At 40.7% G+C, this 17,039-nt stretch overlaps 1 long non-coding RNA gene across 1 annotated transcript; it reads right to left on the reverse strand.

Annotated features, from left to right (window-relative positions):
• Positions 1-1,593: 1,593 nt before the first annotated feature.
• Positions 1,594-16,191, reverse strand: LOC125017910. The gene is made up of 3 exons (XR_007113897.1): positions 16,084-16,191; positions 3,938-4,038; positions 1,594-2,865 (listed from the first exon to the last, which is right to left on the reverse strand). It is a non-coding gene; the product is annotated as an uncharacterized LOC125017910 (long non-coding RNA).
• Positions 16,192-17,039: the final 848 nt, after the last annotated feature.

A 17,039-nucleotide genomic window follows, 5' to 3' on the forward strand; every position in this document is an offset into this window, starting at 1 on the left:
TCTTATTCTCTCTCGCGGTTTCATCGTCTACATAGCTACATAGCCTACACGCAAATGAACTGACGCATCCCCCAGAATCCAGACGGCAGATCCTCTTTCGTAGGCCGCGACAGCATTGTCCTTCTGGGTCCAGAGAATAACTTGGCCCGTCCTGTGGCCATGTGGCCCACATTTTTATGACCTTGTTTTCCCTCTCAGGTGATGTTTTTTCACACCAGCTCTGAGCTGGCATAGATAGTGAATGGCCGGGCAGGAGGTGATGAGTGTTTCCGACTCTTTGGCCAGAGCTGTGCAAAGAGTGCAGATAAGCAGCTGCAAGAAAACAACCAATCATTTCAATAGATAATTTGATGGTGTGTGTGTGTGTGTGTGTGTGTGGTGTGTGTGTGTGTGCGTGTGCGTGCAAATCACAGTGCCTAACACAAACAGGGTTATCAGCACAATTTGTCATGTATTACTTTAGCTGTGAGTTTGCAAAGTTACAGATGTCTGCTGAGTGTCTAACAGTGCGATCCCAACTCTTCCTGATCCTTGTATAATTATTCAATTCTTGTGTGTATGTCTCTGTATATCCATGTACAATCACAGTGCTGCGCTTTGTTCATGTCACTCTCACCACAGAAAAGTTTAAGTGAAGACATGATTTATTATAAATGTGTATTGTCTGTCTGCCATGTGATTTCATTTGAGCATACCCACAGGTGCATAATGGCTGTGTTTGCAAGTGGGTTGTGTTGACTGTCTGTCTTATTCATAGCCTCTTTATCTTTGAACAACAATCTCTCAACTATGAATGTCACACTGAAAGCAGTATTCATCCAACAACAAAGACTAGACGGACAGATGGGAAGTCCCCTGTTAGCGCTATCGCAAGTTTCAATCTTGATTTTATAATGATATCAAGGGAAGTAATCACTGGATTGTTTCACATCGCTCTGTGGCTCCAGTGCAAATGCTCACCCCGCTCTGTGTTGTTTTTACTATGGCAATTTGTATTCATTTCCTTTTTACATTATGTCCTTTGGTCTGCTTAATCAAAGCTGGAAACCGGTTTGACTCCCATAGCATTTTCTGCATAATCACAGGAGGGGAAAACAGCTAAACAAATATAACTTCTATTAGTCATGTCTATGTTTTTAGTTAGTTTTTTGTCATTAGCTAATGTTTGGTTGTATCGTTCCAGCACTGAAGTGGGTAAAATGACTCCTTTGTAGGTCGCTCTGCTTCTTGTTACTCCCTGATCGGTCTCAATAAATCACAACACAGACACTTTGAAATACAACAGGGCGACACTGCTCGCCTGACTGGTCCAGATTAAAGGGGAAGAGGGAGGCCGTTTCGCACAAAACTCAGTTAGCAAGGAGGTGGAAGAGAGCTTGACATCTAAATTACCCACAAAGCAGCGCAGATTAATCATTCATCCTTCTGCAAGCCCCAGCATGCACTTCTCATTCACACACACACACACACACACACACTTTTATACTTGTTAAACAGATTTAATGCAACTGTTGCTTGTTTGCTAGAGAGACCGGCACTGAAATTCTATAGATGTAAATATGTTAATTCATGGAATTACATATAAGTCCCGCAGCACAAACCAAAACAGGATGTGAATCAATTTCCATGAATATGCAAAGCAATCATAAGAAGAAATAAAAGCGATGCTTCAGATCTGGTATAATCTAACATTATGCTCGAGGTATGGGACGTGATTTGTGGGTTGAGATGTTGCGCTGTTGTGTGCAGCTGAAAGTAAGTAGGTTTCCTAAGGGTGAGGCTTCTAGTCTCACGACACGGATTGCCATTGTGCATGATAACAAACATAATCTTGTAAAACCCTTCATTAAGTATTGATAAACAGTGCAAAAAAATTGTATTGTTCAGTATGAAATACAAAAATGAAACGTCCATCACACTCTCAAACGTAAAACGGTAAAATAAAAAATATCCATCTTAACAGAACATTGTCCTAACTATCTTAAATGAATTGTTAAACAGTGATTATACAGTGAATAGCTTACTCTAATTTTGATAAACCATTCTGATAAGCACACACATCCATTATGCCTCCTTTTTCACTTCACAGGCTGAATTTCACAATGGAAAATGCAAGAGAGGAGGGGGAACATAATCACTTTAAAATATAAAACTGTGGCTTCAATTAAACGACCGTTGCAGTGAACATGAACTGGAGTTGGGGAGAAAAATGACCCACATATGCCCCAGACTGGATTGAAGTCACCGACCAGAGCAATGTTAAATTCAGCTCACACCCTCTCCGGAAAGAAATCCAGTTCAAATACTTTCTTTTACAGTTCACAGAACAGATACAGTTCATTTCTATCTGTACTTATCTTAGATCTCAGATAATAGTTTCCTTGCAGTTAACATTGATTCTGCATTGCTAGCATCATTATCTAACTATTTGGGCTTCCAGTAGATGACGACTTTAACACTGGTAACAAAAACAAAGCAACAACAAAAAAAATATATATATGTTGTAGGAGTTAAATATGACCTATGATTTATTTTTCTCCCTTTGCAGATTAAAGACAAGATGACTCATTCCATAATATTACAGGGATTAAAATGAAATGAAGAGATTTTTAGGCTAAATTACTTGGAAAACGCATTATTCTTGTCCCTCATCATTAATTTTTCATCTAAGAAACCAATGTTTATTCCTGTTCACTGCCTTCACTGGCTTGATTTAGTTTGCCACAAACAACTCGTATCTGGAAAAGGTCTCCTTTACAACAGAGAATGACCAAGTATACATCAAGAAACATTTCGGTAGCATATTTCTATGGATGAGTTCCAGTAGGCCAGGTGCACGCGTATGCTGATGGAACTTGATAGGATCTGAAAGAGAGAGAGGGACACAGATGCACAAGGAAGTTCATCATACAGTGTTTCCCCTTGTGTCTGACGACACTGCAGACAAATGGTGAGATCCAGTCAAAACAACTTGTCTTGTCATCGGCTGGATGCGCTTGCTGTTTGTTTGCGCAATCCGGTCGTCACTCGTCAGACAGGTCCACATTTTAAAATGAGTTTTAGTGAATCATCTCCGATGACTGTCTTAAATGAGTCTTTAAAAGGAAGGCTTATTTGATTTATGGGTATGGTTTTCTTTGTGTGTCACTTCAAAAAAAAATAAAATAATAATAACATGTAATTTTCTGATATTATTATAACTGTGGAGGTTCAGTGTGTTCATATCCTCCAAGTCCTCCTTATGAGGCCTCAAATGGATGATTTAACTAATCAAATGCATTGTTATTATTTGATTTAATTAGATTTTAATCACTCTAATGTGTTTTGACAGCTATTACCTGATATCTTAGACACAAACCAACACTAGAGCAACAACAATGAATATCTCCTGTGACGTTGCCTCACATTGTTTCTAGACTGAAAAAGTTGCACTTGAACGTGCAGCAAAATCTAGTTAGCTAGCACATATGTTCAGTGTTATCATTATAGATGACGACATAATGGGGCATTATTCTGCATTTGTCACTTTAAAAGACAAACCATTACACAGAACTGGCCTCTCCAGAATCCTGCTGCTCAGTTGATTCTACATTTCATTCATTCTGTTGTGAAAATGTTTGTGTATTGTAATGTACAGATGAGATGAAGATGATATGCAAAGAGTCCTTTGTGTGTTTCATTTAGACTTTCTCATTTTAGTTATTTGTTCACCAACGCACAAGTGTGACAGAACATGGTCTGACATGGTCAGAAGCATGTTGCAAAGCTAAACAGTCAATCGGAGTGGATGTGAGTGTGTGTGACTGGCGGAGCGATCTGACCGACTCCTTCAACTGCAGATTCAACATGCTGGGTTGGATGAAAAGCTGCCAACAGGGTTCTGACAAATGCCACCAATTTAGGGCACACTTCCAAAATTGGGGTTACAGACTCTTACCAATGGCCTGGTGCTGGTCAATGACCAACCATTGGTCTTGTGGGTCATGGTCTTAAAACACTGCTGGTCAGTGACAGTGACAGGAGAGGTAAGGTCAAGACCTGTGGAGGAAAAACTGGTGAATGTTTCAGAGAGATGGAAAAGAATATGAGTGAACACTCCTGCATAATAGTGTGTGCGTGACATGAAAAGTAAGTCAGCATTTTGTAAGTCTAATTGCCTCTAGATTTCATTCATCTGCAATGGTTGATTTATTTCTAAAAGATAAAACAAACTATACAAACATTTATAGGTGATATTTCTATAACCGCCGGTACTGGTGTCCATTCTTATTATGCATTGAATAAAGCAGTCCTTCATTAAATGTTGATTTCTCTTTTCATTACACAAAAACTTGTTTCTCCACACCCCCGAAGGCTCTGATGTGCTTGTAAGTGTTTGAAGAAGAAAACAGTAGGAGGGAAAGGGGGACTGGCTTCACCCCCTTCCTCGTCCTCAAAGACTAAACATCAGCAAACCACAGAGTGGGATTGCGTCTAACCAAGCCCCACTGTCTGACTAACCCCCCAATTCACACAAACACATACCACCCTCTGCACTAGCATAAACCGTGGCTTTAATCTCCCAAGACATGTTGCTATTATGACTCCCCTGCAGCTACTGAACTTGTTCCCACCCAACACAGTTTTCTTAGCCACAGTGCATGTTGTGTGTTACATTTGTACAAAAGAATGCCAATGTGTGTTTTGTAGTACATAGATTCCAGCGGGGAGTTCCAACAGTTTTAAGAACCAACTCATTGAGGGGAGGAGCCTCTGTGAAAAAGGCTCCTGATACAAATCTCCAAAGGCCTGAGTCTGTTTCCCAGTGAGTCAGAACGGTTCTGGAGGCACAAGGAAGTCCTACACAAGGTGGTTCAAGTTTTGTGGCCAATTACTCACTCTCCCTGTGGGCGGTATTTTTCCTTTCCAACTTGGGTCCTGTGCAGTATCTTAGTTATTCCTAGAACTGCAGTCTTTGGAGATCCCAGATGTTGTTTGTAAAAATGTGCTGGAGCTATTTCCCAGTTTGTGGGTCAACAGCCCCCTAAGTATTCCAATTATCCCCCATTGCCACCTTCTGCACCTAACTTTTCTCATGCTTCTCATATTCCTTTTTCTTCATGTTGCTATTGCTTTGGATTGATACGTCTATCTCTACACCCATCTTCTGCTGTTTGTCCATCACTGCTATGTCTATTTGTTTAGGCATCAGCAAGGTGTCAGTCTGTTTCTTTAAGACTTAGCTTGTTCACACACATCTTTCTCCACGGAGGATTCCTCGTGGCTAGTGTTCATCTTTTAGCCAAGCATCTCAATGACCACTGCATTCCTGTGGATATCAGTTTGTTAGTTTCACTCAGTGCGTTTACATGCAGAGCTTAATCGAGCTATGCTCGAAATTTGACTTTCTGACTACAGTCCTTGTCCCAGTTTACATGCAGTGGAGAAAACCACATAACTGTTCTCCTCCTCTACACTAGGTGGCGATATGTGTCTTTTCAGTACCATTTGACCTGTTAAATCGTATAATAAACAAGACGTTCACGTCGTAGACCTGTATTTCAAACAATAGTACTTTTTAAAAAAAAATCTCGTGTGTAATGTCTGCGCTACTTCTGGTGCAGTTAAGATGCGCGCTATCTCTCAAACGGTTCTTCTACCAGCTCTGTTTACCTTCTTCTTCTTCTGCGACCGGCTTTCTTGGATGTTTTTGTTCCGGGTCACATGCCAGCGCAGTGGTTGTTGAGTATGAGCACACACATCATTTTGTTAGTTGTCCAATTAAGCGTATACCAATTAACCGAATTCCAACCGCATTATCTGGGTGTCTTAATCGGATAAATAGATTGTTAGTCCAAAATCTCTGATTTTGGACTAACATGTTTACATGCACTTAAGTTCTCCAGTTACAGTCCGATTAAGGCAATAATTAGTTTTTTTTCACGTGGATGTAAACACACTGACCAATTCAGAAAGTAAGTAACCGACCACCAAGGTTCCAGGTATCGGTCAGCCCTTATGTTGAGAATGTAAGCACTTGCTGTTGGGGCTTGCTAAGAATTTTTTTGCTTTTTATATGACTCAAAGGAAAAGTTCTTTTTGCACGGATGAAGAACAATGCTCACCAACACCGTTGGGGATAATAAGGTAGTGCCGCAACAGCCTCACAAACATGTGACTTAATGCACGCCTCCACACGCAGGCACACACATATACACAGCACATCCGCTGATCCAGCCACATAATGCACTGCTTTTATCATAACAAAGACTGTTTAATATGTTTACGCAAGGCTTTAGATATTCACATGATTATGTACAAGACTGGTTGACTATTATCTCAGTGTCATTTAAATGCGGTGTTTTTTTCTACTTCACTGCAACACAACAGCTTTATTGTTCCTGCTTCATAATTGAGATTAAAGAACAGTTTGAGAGGCTGCGGAATCACTAGGGGAGTCCATCTTTGGCGAAAATCATTGTTTTCGTGTAATTAATCGAAAATGAGGTTAGCAATTTCAATAAACGAGTGAAGGACAGATAAGAGGGGACGGGACACAAGACGCTATTGTTCTCAGGCTTTGAGGTACACAGCTTCACGCATGGAGGATAGGACAGTGATGTAGGCTAACACAGCTGCGCAGATAACATTCAGCAACACTGGAGTGGAAAGAGAGGAGCTGTCAGCTCGCAAAGGCTGACCGGTCAGCGAACCAACCAGCCAGATATGCCGGCTGTTGATTCTGATGCCACGAATGGCTGGAGAAATGAAAGGCAAAACAAAGAAAAAGAGGGTTTTGATACGTTTGCATTTTGATGCGTGCTGGGATTTGGAAAGCGTGTTGCTATGGGAGATTGTATGAAGGCGCTACAACAGATTTATTTACCTGTGAAAATGGAGGTCCAGATAAGACTTTGTTTATCATTGCTTATCTCTGCCTTTACTCTTACTATTGCTTTCCCCAGTGCCCTGTGAAATTTGAATAAAATCTGATCCACCCACTCATTACTGTTTATTTCAGCCATGATTATGCAACCTGGCGTCTCTCAGCAGACAAAAACAAAGGTGATGGGAGAGGACCCGAGACAGTGGCGTGTAAATAGGACCAGCAGTCATCAGTACACTGCTACAGTGTGACAAAGAATGAATGGTCTGACACGGAATAAAACGCAGCTTTCAGAAGCAAACATGTCTGCCTCCACCCACTCGTTTCTTTGCACATTTTCTGTACGCATATTAAAAAAAAAGTAAAAATGTCAAAATATGAAAATGTTTTAAGCTCGCCGCTAACTTTAATGAAAAATTTAATTAAAAGCAAATGCACTAACAATGGGATAGAAGCAGACATAGATGAATGCTACTGAATAATGTTCATAAGCTAATAAGTGCACTGAAAAAAGGGGGAAACGGCTTTTAATTAGGCGCCGGTGGAATTTAACCTGACATATATTTGCCAAACAAAACATCAAGTCTTCTCCTTTTTCTTTCAGAATGAAAATAACCTTATGACCTTGCTTCACTTGCTTGTGGAAGTTTCTGGGCTTACTGTAGTCATCTGTAGCCGTTGGCCACCCTCCAGCCTCAGGGGTCAATGATGAGTCAGTCACAGCTCATCACAGTCATTAGAAGGAGGTTATGAAGACGGCACACTTGAAATGCTGTGTGGTCAGGCAACAGAAATTTTTAAATGATCACTACTTGAAAACAGGATTTTGTATTGTTTTTAGGAGGGAAAATTCTCACACGAAGATGGACGTATTAGGGGAACGCCACGGTTGCTAATCTTACTAAAGCAACTTCAGTATTATATAATCAAGGACTAAGTACAGGCTGCTGGTTCTGTTCTGCTCCATTGACAGTTTGTGGATGTTGTTTATCTCTCAGGACATCGACTCTACATTCCCTGCCTGTGAGAAACCAACTGTGGTATTATTCTTGCGTATCTGTTTCGATGTGACGAAGCTACCGGACACTGAGCTCCCATTGTCATTTTGCTTTCATAGTAGTAAAAAGGCACATTGAGTTCAAGTCAAATGAATGTTTTTTCTTCTTTTCTTTGTACATGAGTTTGGATTAGCTGTACAGTTTGTTTGTTCCTAAGTGTATAAGTGTCTTGAATAACCTATTCATGCCACAAATCTCTTCATACAGATGGTTCCTGCAAGAGGCACCTTATCTTGTGTCTGACTTGCCTAATGACACCGCGTTGAAGCCGGCGCTATTGTGTGGCTTTAATCCGTGGGACTTTCCACACGCCATGCAAAACACACACAGGGCAAACAGAAAGAAAGAATCCGCTCACGTCAGCACACGTCTTGCTGTTCAAAGACACATTTGACTGCAAGTGTAAAATGATTGCTCCTCAGTTTGAACCAATTATCGTGTGCATGATTGAAGCAGTAAGAATTCCGGCGCTAACCTCAGGGGCTTTTTTTTTTTTTTTTTTTTTTTTTTTCAGTTTTCTTTCTCATGACTTCACTTTGGGAGCACAGCCTTCCTGTCTTTGTCTAGTAAAATTATAAAAGTAATCCACACTTTCACATGCAAACAACGAGCTGTCTGGCGTATCAAAGAGCCACATTAATAGCGCCTGGCTACACAGTAGCACATGTTTTGTTGCTCTTGCACTCGCTCACAAGATGAAGCACCTACATTTTCATACTCATATATTATCCTCATTATCCAGTTTAACTTGCGTATGGTGTGCCACACTGGTGAGGCAATTAAACTGAATAGAACGCAAGGTCAAAGAGGAAGCCTAATGAAATTCTTCAAGCTTTGTGATAGACACACACAGGAGTTAACCAGTTCTACTCTGAGAGGAACAAGTGACAAATCCTGCATTTGTAATCCTGTATTTTGTTAAATAAGCAAGTGAACAGAAGTCGTTCGGTTTATTTTCAACAGGTGTTTGTTACTTAGTAAAGGTATCCTGACAGTCCAGATTCCCATTTACGTTTACACATATTATAAAAAAAAATAAAAAAAAAATCCAATGCGTGTTAGCCATTGTGAAATTCTGGGTTTGCATAAATACCGTCACTTCAGGCACATTTTTCTTCTCGTGCCGACACATTTTATGCCTTTTTTCTGGGTAATTTTATCAAACGCACCGGTGGGTTATTGCTAGGGCCAAGTCAGACAAGTGTAGGCAGTCCTTCATTAAGATTACAACACATTAAAACCGCAAAATGCCTACAAATACAGATTAAAGTTGGGAACGTTTGTTTGGTGTGTCAGATCAATGCTACCGTCCTGAACTATGATTCATGCAGAGTAGCGAATGCTGTTATGATTAGCTGTCAGCCAGCTGTTACAACGGAGAGTTCATTCGAGGTGATCTGTGTAGTGGAATGACACGTATGCCGACCAAAAGACGACGTACGATCAAACATAAGATTTCAAAGTGTGAAATAAGCATCAAATGAAAACATCTACATAGTTTGCGTGCCTGTGTGTTTCTGTGTGAGCGTGTGTGTGTGTGCGCCAGATGATGCACTCCATCAGAACTGTCAGTCACTATCAGTTACAGACACATTCACATGCGGAATGCAAAGACAGCTCTGATTGTGTGCCTTTATGTCCACGTGACGAATTTACAGGTACAGTTTCAATTCAACGCTTAAGAGGTTTCACAGGTGCCAGAAATATTCAACTGTTCACTTTTATTCAGATTGCTATAGAGCTTTTTGGAGAGGCTGCAGGCGCAAATATAAATCGCATACATAACTATAGCACAAACACATTATAAATGAGGGCAATCCACCGAGATGCCAACTTAACAACACTCTCCCACAGTCCGTTCCATACACACTTTAGTCCACAATAGCAATCCCTTACACATTTATGCACACATGCATTTTCAGAAGGCCTCTAAATTCCCTAGATCTCAAATTGATCCACAGAGGAACCTCCCCTCAACACATAGGACCCAAAGACCCCCACGTACAACATCCTGTTACCAGACACCACAGGACACCCTCAGAAGTCCCATGTCCATTCTCTGATGAGTCACAACTTTTGGAGGCACAAGGGAGACCTACACAATGACAGGAAGGTGGTTTTAATGTTGTGGCTGATCTGACAATTTGATTTTTCTTAGCTGAATATCTGTTAAGTCACTGTCACCACGGATGAATTTGCCTTGCCTTCTTCTAAGTAGTGGGAGCTAGACCTCTGGTAAGTACAGGTGTCGCCAATAAATGACCAGGAGAGAAATCGTGCCCTTAAGTAGGAATTTGAATATTTCAGTAAATGAGACTTTCTCTACCACTGGCGACTGTGGCATGGGGGAGGTTGCGTGCTTGTTCTGGCTTGTACCGTCCTGGAGAGAAGGGCTGGACTCCTGCCAGAGGGGAGAGCAATCATGCATTTCTGATTTTTAATTAAAGAAATGATTGCCAAGCTCTGCTCTGTGTGTCTTTTTATCAATCAATTATGATAAGCCTTTAACTGTGCTTTGTATGAGTCACCGTGTCCTTTCTGGGAAAAACATTCAAGGGAACGCAGAGAAGAGATAGCGGTGAACAGGTTCGGCCGGGGAAGTGGAGGAGCGTTTAAGTCCTCATCCTCCATATGAAGAAGGGAATTATTATTATCAGATTAATTAAGTTTCCACACTGTGGCTTGGAAAGAATAGTGTTAGAGATAAAAGTACATGTGTGTGTTGTATTGTCCTCTGTGTGTGTTATGAGGGTTGTACTACATGAAGATCTGCTCACAATGTGCTTAAAAAACACACACAAAAAAGCCACAAAAAAAAGGCCTCAGGAGTGTTCTTTCCCCCTGTGATTTCATTTGAGAAAAGCCAATGATATTATTCCTGGCTGTGTCTATATTGGGGAGTAAGACTTGCGGCAAGTCATTAGTTATGGGCACAGTGCACCACAAAATCTACTTCCCTCTAAGTTTCCATGGCAATTGCCATGCCAACAACCAAAAAAAAAAAAAAAAAATGGATATCACACGTCCATTACAGCTCGTTAACATTTGGAGTCGTCCTTTGATGACAGCTAAACATCACCGGTGTCTCAGTGATGACCGAGAGGCTGACCTCTGAATGTGAAGAGCTGCCAGAGGTCAGGGATGAAAGGGATGTGACGACAAGCAATGAGGTGGGGAGGAGATAACATTCAGATAGCGGTTTCGGGTTTGGATTGTTGCTGGAGGATGGAGGAAATGTCTCAATTCACGGCTTTATCACAATTTGTGTTTTAATTCTTAAACACTTACTAGTGGTTGACAACTTCAAATTCAACTGAGGTAAGTTGTTATTTGACTTGACTTCTGTATTGACAACAGAGAGGGACGGCCTGTCTCACCCTCACTTTTTAGTTTTAATTTTATTTAAATTTATTTCATTTAAAATAAATAAGTAAATCCGACTGAATATAGCAAATACCAGTGAAAATGTTTTTGCCATTGAACCCCTCCCACCATGGACGTTCTTGTACCAGGACTAGATAGATTTATTAGCATCATCACAAAGAAACAGATATGAAAGGCATTTAAGTTATATACTGTAGTGATATAAAATGCTGTGAAAAATGTATACGGTAGTATCAGCAATGAATACAGTCCAGTTGGTTCCTGACAGGGAGGCGTTGTAGAGTCTTATGGCCTGAGGGACAAACGTCCTTGTCCTCTCTGCCTGACTATGGTGTCATGTAGAGGGTGGCTGAGGTGAATGTATGATTGCAGCGCTTAATTTTTGTTTCCCACAGTTTACAGTTTTGATTGGGTTGAAATGAAAAATACAATTGTTCAGATCTCGCTCCGGCCTGGGGATTATAGAATTTTGAAATAACACCCTTGCAATAACAAGGACTTAAAGCATTCCAAGCGTACTGACTGTGCGTGTGACACACAACTCCTGGTTAACCTCCTGGTTTACACTTGTTGGTACAGGTGTGACAGTAAGTCCATCTAAAGGGTAAGGCTGCATGCTCCTGTTATTGTATGTACACTACACGTCAGCGTGTTTGGCACTGATTGCGAGAGCAGGCCTTTGCTGTAACCGCCGCCTTTATTGGTAGGGGAATATAAATTCACAAATCTTACATTTCTTTCAATCGACTTTCAGATTTTCTACAGAATTCCACAAGGATCTTTAAGATGTAAAGCTTACTATGTGACTACAGCATTTACTGGGGTTTTGACAGCCTCTCTCCACCTCCTCAAAACTCTTCTGTCAACTAGAATTAAGTGTGTGCAGTCATGAGGTAGGGTGCATGCCACCTTGCTGTGTGACTTCCCCCTCCTGCCCACGAATGCGTGAGTCCACAAACAGTGAGTGATGGCTGAAAATATGCAGAGCGTCAGCACATCACCTGACAAGGTATTAAACCAACAGTAGGCTCTTAAATTACCTGAGACATTTAAATTATGCCATGCTGTTATTGGGAACGCTGCGCTCCAATTACAACTGGTGGACTGGAATTTCTCAGAGTCTCCCAGGCTTTAACGAAGCGAAGAAACAGTCCATATAGATGGATTCTAGACGGTGTGTGAAGACGGTGTTTACCAGGTTTACGGAGAAGAGATGTGGTGTTAAAGCCTGGAGTAAACGTTTTAAGACATGAACCACGTGGACGTGCCATACAGTAGCACCTTGATAGGATGCGATAACTCAAGCAATCGCACTGACAGGTGACACTGGTTTCTGTGCAGAAAGTAACGACTTGCTAGTCACGTGATGCGTCTTGTTTACAGATGCACACTCTTGCACGGTATGCCTGACGTACACCACGCATCCCACGCTTTAACGTGTCAAGAGCCAAGCAGAAGGTGCACCACAGTGCTCTACTTTGGGTTTTAGTTTTAAGCAACGGATTCTTTACAGGCAAATTTCAGCTCTTTGGAGGTGTTTTATGTCTTATAGCTTTGAAAATCTGCACATTTAACGTAAGGAAAAATATATTTATAGTAACAAATTTGTCATTAGCACTAATTGTGACCCAGGAATTATTTGAAATGAATCGTGCAGCCTGAGAATCACGGTGGACTGCATCGGCTCGTTAGTTCTGTAGGGAAATTGGCTAATCAAAACATTGCAAAATTAGACTTAATCTTGTGATTAACACTTTGCAAAACAAAGCCTATTACCAGACTCATAACAGAAACCTGTCTGTACAGCCGCAGGCCAGCGATCACATGACTCGATCGAGAACAAACAGCAGATCAGCATGACTTGTCTCCTCAAGAAATAATCACACAATGGAATGCACACGTTACTTCTCCTTAACTGTTTCAAACGCAAACAAGTGTGTTGTTTTCTGACAACGCTAAATACATAATGGTTTCCTTTTTTTGGTCACACAAACACCACTGTGAGAATTATTGTTTATTTTATTTATAAATTATGCGTATAATTTTTTTTTTCTTTTCTCAGGATAAAATGATTAATTCATTTTCTGTGGTTGTTTTGATTTCTGAGAAGAGAGCCTAATTGGTTATATTTTTACAACAGATTTTAAGCATGATTTAATTTAATCAAGATCAAAAGTGTTATCTTTGTCTTTGGCATGTGAAAAACGGTGACATAGGTTTTAATTTAATCATGTAACAGCTACATCCAAGATATCTTGAGTTAGCATTAATATCCACAAGTCTGTACAGTACTAAAAAAAAATTATTTCTTACATTTGTTTTGAACTTTTCCTTAAAAATTGGCAGTAAAATTTTGTACTAAAATAATTGATCCATTTATGAATGAGTATGAACAAAAAACTAAAACTCTACCAGACACTGTTGTCTCTGGACAGAGAAGCTTCTAAGCTTTAAAACTCATAAAAACCTAGAGACACAGACCGCAGTGTGTGAAGGTCAAGCCAAAGCCCGTAAGCACCATTTTTAGAATTGGCAAGCCTATCTTTGTACTATTAGTTTTGGTATTATTATTTTATTGTACTATCTATTTATTTATTTCCAACATATTTAATTGTTTTTTTATATATATTTTATATATTGTGCCAATTTTATTTTTTTGGTTTACTTTGTACTCAGGTTTCTCAGGAGAGCAACCTTTGTTCCCAATGTTATTCTCCTAAGATCTTTACGATGCTCACAATAACTTACGTCCTCCTGTGTTACACTTAGGTGTAACACAATATCACATGTGCAATACTACCTCTTGTGCAATACTACTTTGACACTTTAACTACAATGTCACTTTAAAATTGTTATTGTTTTTTGTTTTTTTTTTTAACCGTGCCTCACTTTATTTATTTCATTTATTTATTTGTCATACCTTATCTGCTGTTTTACAGTTTTATTTTATGTACCTCTCTTCGCCCTCCTAATTGCCCTTCGGGGATAAATGAAGTTTTTCTGATTGTGATTGATTCTATTTTATAGATTATTATTATTGTTATTATTATTATTATTATTATATTTGAAGCTCTACTAATGTGCAGTGCACTTTTAGGAATAATAAGGAAAAGTTCATATAGTTTTGTTGGTGTCGGATAATTTACAATTGATTGATAATCAGTGGCATTGTTAAGCCTGGGCGTTCAGGGACCTCTGTTGGTCCCTGGACTTCACATAGAGAGCTCAAAGATTCCAGAAATTGTGAATTTATGTGTGCGAAAACCAAAGTTTTGCGACGTACACAGATGGGATTTCTTTCTTAGAGCTCCAAGAAACCGTAGCAACTCCTGTACATAGGTTTCCATCTTGTCCATAAGCTATAAAAACAACCTGTACCATACCGCTTACCATACCACACTATTTATGCTACAAGCACTTACTGCTTATTGCGTTTCATTGATCTGTACCTGTCCACGTGTAATGACAATAAAGTTGAATCTGATCTAACCTAAAACACGGTGGAAAGACAAGCAGCCTTTCTAATTTGTCAAGTCCCAAGCAGCTTTTGGTAAGTTTGAGCTGTCTAATATTAACAAACACGGTTCTAGGTCAAACGGAAAAAGCGTAGTCGCATGGCATTCTTTGCAGGCCCCTCAAGCATTCTTTGCTAACGAGGAGAAAAGGAAAACCAGTCAAACCCCTTTCCTTTTCTTTTTTTTTCCAGTTTCCTCATCAGAAACACTAACAAACATTGTCTCAACCCATTTACAATGAGGAGTGTGGCTGTACGTGGCGTTGGATATTTGCTATACTATACACATTGTGTGCTTGCGTATGATGCTATGTACATGTGCCTTTACGCCTGTGTGCACACACCTGCGTTGCGTGAGTTTGTGTGTTTTCATATTGTAAGGGGGAACAGTACACCGCCAAGGCCCAGAGGCCCTTTGGCCCTCACATTATCCATCTCTCACTTACAGGGTTACAGAGGCCAATTGCCCCCTTCTACTTTTCTGGTCCCTCCCTCAGGACCTCCATTTGTGCATAGAATGGCAGATTTCAGGGGTTTCGCTTCTCCATTCGGTTCCTTTTTTTAATCATGTAGCCCTCCTCATTGCTTCCTTTAACTGCTGGCAGTGCTGTCACATAGGGTTTTAAAAGCATGGCTACTTTTTCTTTAATTAGCCACGCTTTTACAAGTTTAAAGTCTCCGAAACGCAGCTCGGGAAAAGCGTAAAAGAGACACACGAAGCAAAGATACTGCTGGGATAGGGTCAATTAAAGTATGAACTGGAACATACTGTAGCCAATTAAAAAAAAAAAAAGAGGCTGATTTATGTCAATACACTGTACGCTACTCTGTTAGCCATAACATTGGAATCATTCAGTTTATTTATTTATATAATTACACAATCATTTCATGAAAGGAGGTAAAACTATTTTAATCCAACTTTATGATCAACAGTGAATGTATTGCTAAATAAAGTGGAACCGAAGTACAGTTTCCCGAATAATCAAATGCACTGATTTTTTCTTGTGCTAAAAATTAAAAACAAAATGCACGTGCAATAGATGGACTGACATGATGGCCATGGGAAAGCAAAACACGACATGCTCCTGTAGCACATACAGAATGCAGTAGAAGCACATATATTTGCTCCACTGACAAGACAATGACACTTACTTTAACACGTTCCTGTCATGCCGATGATGAACGCAACCCTGGGACGCAGACACACGCACACACCCGCGTGCGTGCACGCATGCCCACACACACACGCACACCTTACCCACCTCATTCTCCCTCTCTTAGTCCATGCAGTCCTGTCCTGGGTGTATTGTGTCCATTTTCCTTAAGCAGTGTGTCTCAGCCTGTTGTTGTAACTAATCCCTCACTTCCACTCCCCTCGGTTAGGGTAAATATATACCGGCCCAGCCTGCCTGTCTGGCTGGCCCTTTGCCTGCAGTGCCCTGCCCTGCCCTGCCCCACACACACGCACAAACGCACACACACACACACCACACACACACTAGAGGAATTCACTTTACAAAAGCCCGTCACAAGGGCTGAAACTGAGACGGCCGAGCGCAATCCGTGAGCAAGTATTTGTGTGCGCGAGAATGTGTGTTTGTGAGATGTTTCTATGGGCGTGTGAGATTGTTTTCAAGTGTGTGCTTTTGTGTGGCAATTATGTAACGGGATAGCCTGTCCGCATTAAGACCAAAGGCATGTGCACATGTGGAAACTCTGCGTGCAGAGCCGCGCTTCTGCAGTAAGCTGCGATGACAATAGGTTTTTACCCAAGTGCATCTATGTGTGTGATCTCGTCGCGTGTGTTTGTGCATCTACGCAGCCATCCACAGGAAAGCAGTGTTCCCAGGTTCTACATTGGTTGGTATGGAGCAACAGGCTAGTTAGGGTCACTGCCACTACTTTAAGCACCTGGGAGATAAATAACGGTGAGTTAATTAACTCCCCAGAGGGAAAAGATCTTTTCTGTTGACCCCCCCACAGGGAGGTCAGAATTATGGAACCAGAGTCATGCCAAAGTGCAGTGGAGGGGCTTGGAGGTACATTTTCTTGTTTGTATAAGCATGCATATATTTTTGGGATATATTTGGTCTATTTATTAATCTTGGGAAGATGTTTAGTTTGGTAGTTAAGGTTCTTTCTCTGCAATGGACAGGGAAACAAACATAATCCACTGAATAGGAAGGTGTATCCACACTCGGAAGGAAGGAACACGTGT

Source organism: Mugil cephalus, chromosome 12, assembly GCF_022458985.1.
Source record: "Mugil cephalus isolate CIBA_MC_2020 chromosome 12, CIBA_Mcephalus_1.1, whole genome shotgun sequence".
NCBI lineage: Eukaryota > Metazoa > Chordata > Actinopteri > Mugiliformes > Mugilidae > Mugil > Mugil cephalus.